Consider the following 6,000-nt stretch of genomic DNA (forward strand, 5'->3'; position numbering starts at 1 on the left):
TAGAGTTATGGCATTGGTTAATACATCATGGGGTACCTAGAAGTGAAATAGATGGGTAGTCTACTAAATTTCTTCTGGATCTGTATAAACAGAAGAGTTCTAGGTTGAGTGAACAAAATCCTAACTCAAATTACAGACACAGAGAATCATGGCCCCTTAATCAATTCCCAGACTTGAGACAGTTTACAGACCCAGAGCCCCTTGAGTGAGAAGAAGGCCAGGTCCCCTTGGGGCAGGATCCTGCTAAACTGCCAAAAATTAATATTGTTCACCTTCCTCCCACCTTTCCTCAAGGAGACCTACGGCCTCTTACCAAAGTAACCATGCATTGGGGAAAAGGAAATGATCAGACATTTCGGGATTATTAGTCACTGGCTCAGAAGTGACATTAATTCCAGGAAACCCAAAATGTCGCTGTGGTCCACCAGTCAGAGTAGGGGCTTATGGAAATGAGGTGATTGATGGAGTTTTAGTTCAGGTCCATCCCACAGTGGCACCAGTGGGTCCCCAGACCCACTCTGTGGTTATTTCCCCAGTTCCAGAACGTATAATAGGAATAGACATACTCAGTAATAGCCAGAATCCCCACATTAAATCCCTGACTTGTGGAGTAAGGGCTATTATGGTTGGAAAGGCCAAGTGGAAGCCACTAGAAAAGCCCCTACCTAGCAAAATAGTAAATCAAAAGCAATACCGGATTGCTGGAGGGACTGCAGAAATTAATGCCACCATCAAGGATGTGAAGGATGCAGGGGTGGTGATTCCCACCACATCCCCATTCAACTCTCCTAATTTGGCCTGTGCAGAAAACAGATGGATCTTGGAGGATGGCAGCAGATTATAGTAAACTTAACCAGGGGGTGACTCCAATTGCAGCTGCTCTCCCAGATGTGGTATCATTGCTTGAGCAAATCAACACATCCCCTGATACCTGGTATGCAGCTGTTGATCTGGGAGATGCTTTTTTCTCAATTGCCATCAGTAAGGACCACCAGAAAGAGTTTGCTTTCAGCTGGCAAAACCAGCAGTATACCTTCACTACCCTGCCACAGGGGTATATCAACTCTCCAGCCTATGTCATAATATTGTCCACAAGGAGCTTGATTATCTCTCCCTCCCACAAGACATCACACTGGCCCATTATATTGATGATATCATGTTGATAGGACCTAGTGAACAAGAAGTAGCAAAGACAATAGACTTATTGGTAAGGCATTTGCGTGAGAGAGGATGGGAGATAAATCCCAACAAAAATACAGGATCCTTACACCTCAGTGAAATTTCTAGGTGTCCAGTGGTGTGGAGCATGTCGAGATATCCTTCCTAAAGTGAAGGATAAGCTGTTGCATCTAGCCCCTCCTATGACCAAAAAGGAAGCACAATGCTTAGTTGGTCTGTTTGGATTTTGGAGACAACACATTCTTCATTTGGGTGTGCTACTCCAGCCCATTTACCAAGTGGCCAGAAAAGCTGCTAGTTTTGAGTAAGTACTAGACTAAGAGGAGGCTCCGCAGCAGGTCCAGGCTGCTGTGCAAGCTGCACTGTTACTTGGGTAACATGAGCCAGCAGATCCAATGGTGCTAGAAGTTTCAGTGGCAAATAGAGATGTCATATGGAGACTTTGGCAGATCCCTATAGGAAAATCACAATGCAGACTCTTAGGATTTTGGAGCAAAACCCTGCCATCCTCCGCAGATTACTACTCTCCTTTTGAGAAACAGCTTTTGGCCTGCTATTGGACCTTAGTAGAGACTGAACGCTTAACCATGGGCCATCAAGTTACCATGAGACCTGAGTTGCCTATCATGAGCTGGGTATTGTCTGACCCAACAAACCATAAGCATGTCACAATAGCACTCCATAATAAAGCGGAAGTGGTATATACAAGACAGGGCTCGAGAAGGTCCTGAAGGCAAAAGTAAGTTAGATGAAGAAGTAGTCCAAATGTCCACGGTCACCACCCCTTCCATGTTACCTTCTCTTTCCCAGTCCACAGCTTTGGCTTCTTTCGGAGTTCCTTATAATCAGTTGACTGAGGATGAGAAAACTTGGGCCTGGTTTACAGACGGTTCTGCACAATATGCAGATACCACCTGAAAGTGGACAGCTGCATTACTGCAGCACTTTTCTGGGACATACCCAAAGGTGTGCATGAAAACAAATCCTCCTCCCAGTGGGCAGAACTTCAAGCAATAAACCTGGTTGTTCATTTTGCTTGGAGGAAGAAATGGCCAGAGGTGTGTTTGTATACTAATTCATGGACTGTTGCCAATGGTTTAGCTGGATGGTCAGGGACTTGGAAGAAACATGATTGGAAAATTGGTGACAAAGAGGTCTAGGGAAAGGTATGTGGATAGACCTTTCTGAGTAGGCAAAAAGACATGAAAATATTTGTATCCCATGTGAATGCTCACCAGAGAGTGATTTCAGCAGAGGAAGATTTTAATAAGTGGATAAGATGACCCGCTGTGTGGCTTATGTGCAGCCTCTTTTCCCAGCCACTCCTGTCATTGCCCAATGGGCTCATGAGTAAAGTGGCCATGGAGGTAGGGATGGAGGTTAGGCATGGGCTAACACGGACTTCCCCTCACCAAGGATGAACTGGCTACAGCCACTGCTGAGTGCCCAATCTGCCAACAGCAGAGACCCACACTCAGACCCCAATATGGCACCATTCCTCGAGGTTATCAGCCTGCTACCTGGTGTCAGGTTGACTACATTGGACCACTTCTATCATGGAAGGGGCAGCGATTTGTTTTAACTGGAACAGACACATACTCTGGATATAGGTTTGCATTTCCTGCACACAATGCTTCTTCTAAAACTACCATCCATGGACTTACCAAATGTCTTATCCACCACCATGACATTCCACACAGCATTGCTTCTGATATAGAAACCCATTTCACAGCAAATGATGTGTGGGATTGGGCACAGCCTATGAAAATCACTGATCTTACCATGTTCCCCATCACCCTGAAGCAGCTGCATTAATAGAACCATGGAATGGACTTTTGAAGACTCATTTACGGTGCCAACTAGGTGGCAATACCTTGGAGGGCCGGGGCAATGTTCTCCAGGAGGCTGTGTATGCTCTAAATCAGCATCCATTCTATGGTGCTGTTTCTCCCACAACCAGGATCCATGGGTCCAGGAATCAAGGGGTGGAAATGGGAGTGGCACCACTCACTACTGCCCCTAGTGACCCACTATGAAAATTTTTGCTTCCTGTCCCTGCAACCTCAAACTTTGCTGGTCTACAGGTTTTAGTTCCAAAAGAAGTAGTGCTGCCTCCAGGGAACACAATGATTCCATTAAACTGGAAGTTAAGACTGCCAAATGGCCACTTTGGGCTCCTCATGCCTCTGAATCAACAGGCAAAGGAGGGAATTACTGTACTGGCTGGCGCAATTGACCTTGACTATCAAGGGGAAATAGGACTGCATCTACATAATGGGGGTAAAAAGAGTTTGCCTGGAACACAGGAGATCCTCTAGGGCATCTCCTAGTACTGCCATGCCCTATGATTAAAGTCAATGGAAAATTGCAACAACCCAATCCAAGCAGGACTAACAATGGCACAGAATCTTCAGGAATGAAAGTTTAGGTCACCCCACCAGGCAAAGAACCAGGGCCAGCTGAAGTGCTTGCTGAGGGTAATGGGAGCATGGAATGGGTGGTGGAAGAAAGTAGTGATAAATATGAACTTTGACCACATGACCAGTTACAGAAATGAGGACTGTAATGGTATGAATCTTCCTTCCTTGTTTCATTATGAGTATGATTATATACAAAATGAATTTGTCTTCTTCCCCAACCTTTCCCCTTATCATATGACAAGTTTTATCAGTTTCATGTCATTAATATTTGAGGATGTTAAATTTAAGAGTGAATATTACCCAAAAACTTGCACCCTATTCTATAAGTTGTACGCAGGAGAGTTGAACATTGTTAGGCAGAAATATATATATATGCATGTCTGTTATTGTTTTTACTTAGAGACTAAGTATGGTTTAAAGTAATGTGTATGGTTGCCGAGTTAACAAGGAGTGGACTGTGATGGCTAGGCTAATGCGTCAAGTAGGCTAGGTAATTGTGCCCACTTATTTGGTCAAGCAAGCACTGGGCTAATTGTAATATAAGGACATTTATGGACTTTAGTCAACAGTGACTTTACTGCATAGACTGCTGATTACGTTTACATCAGTCAGGGAGATTGCCATCTGCAATGAGTGATGCTTTATCCAATCAGTTGAATGCCTTAAAAGGGAAAGTGATTTCAGCATTCAGAGAGAATTTCCCAGTTTGTATTTCGACAGCCAATGTCTCCCAGAAATTCTTCAAGGACCTTCATTGGACTGTCATCAGAGCCCCTTGTTTGCAGCCTGCCTGTGGAACCTGGACTTGTGCATCCCCACGGTGATGTGAGATAGTCTCATAAAATCTCTTACTATTGACAGATACCTCCTGTTGATTCTGTTTCCCTAGAGAATCCTAATACAGTTAGTAAAATCATCTATCATTGCAATTCCACACTTCCAAGGTCACAAAACACCTGTAAAGGGGACTAGTGACCGTCTTGAGTGATTACTGCTTTCTTAACAATGACCTCCCCAACCTGCTCTGGGGCTCCCACCTCTTGGGGGTAAAAAACAAAGATTGAGATTCCCAAATACTGACCTGCTTCTCAGATCTTGAAACAAGAGTCCAGAGCTGACCCTCACTTCCCCTGGCCCCTTCTCAGAATTATTCAATGCAAGCCCAAACCTTACAAAGGTCTTCTCACTTCCTCTTTATGACATGCAGTCCTAGTTGCTCTGGAATACTCTCCCTTTTAGCAGCAAGTCAATAAACCTAACTTTAGTGAACTCCCAGTTTGTCCCTTGTAATTTTGGCTGTTGGGCTTTATCACTCAGCTCAATTATCACCTCTGCCATTAAATCTGCCTCCAGTCTGCCTCCCATGCCTCTCCTAAACTGTAAGCTCCTTTGGGGGTAGGGCCTATGTGCAATTCCTCTCTGTATTTGAGAAGTTCTGAGAGAAATGATACACACCTGACCAAACTAAGCTGGACAGGCACTGACATATAGACAAAGCTGGACACATTAGCTTCCCAGCTAAACCCACAGGTTTCTAAGAAACCCATAAACAATTGAAATTTACCCTTCATTGACCTACTCAAAGACTGTTTCCAGACTCAGCTTTGCTAGATTCATCTAATCATTTAAAACAAACAAAAAAGATCATCTTTTCACTGTTTCCAAGGCTGACTGCAGGTTTTTGTTTTTGTTTTTGTTTTTTGTCTCTTACCTGTCTTTGTTCAGTCTATCAATATCAACTGTATTCCTCGTTTGAGAACTAAATAGTTTGCAAATAACTGATGGTCTCTGTGACAGTTTGAAGCCTTTTCTGGATCCCAGAAAAGATCATTTTCTTAAAGTTAATCCATCCCTGTGGGTGTGGGGCCCTCTGATTGACTGGATTCAGTTGGAGGGCCTTCAGTGAGGTGACACAAGGTGGGCCACCGTCCTCTTGCTGGAGTCCTTTATAAACGGAAGACTGGAGGCAGCGACACAGACAAAAACCCCAAGAGACTGAGAGACAGGTCCTGGAGGAGAGGGGAGAGACGAGCCAAATGCCTGATCACCCAAAAACCCCAAGAGACTGAGAGACAGGTCCTGGAGGAGAGGGGAGAGACGAGCCATATGCCTGATCACCCACAGCTGAGCTTGGGAAATATGTAAGCCTAGAGGAGACAGCAGAGACCCAGACTTGCAGAACTGCCATTGTGTCTTGCCAAGTGGCAGGAGTCCAGGATCACCAGCAGCTGACCTTCAGTGAGACAGCACCTCTGATGATGCCTTGATTTGGACATTTTCACAGCCTCAGAACTGGAAGCTTTAAACCTAATAATTTTCTATTATAAAAGTCAACCCTACAGGAAGTGGATGTGGCTCAAGTGATAGAGCTTCTGCCTACCATATGGGAGGACCTGGGTTC

Source organism: Dasypus novemcinctus, chromosome 5 (assembly GCF_030445035.2).
Source record: "Dasypus novemcinctus isolate mDasNov1 chromosome 5, mDasNov1.1.hap2, whole genome shotgun sequence".
Lineage (NCBI taxonomy): Eukaryota > Metazoa > Chordata > Mammalia > Cingulata > Dasypodidae > Dasypus > Dasypus novemcinctus.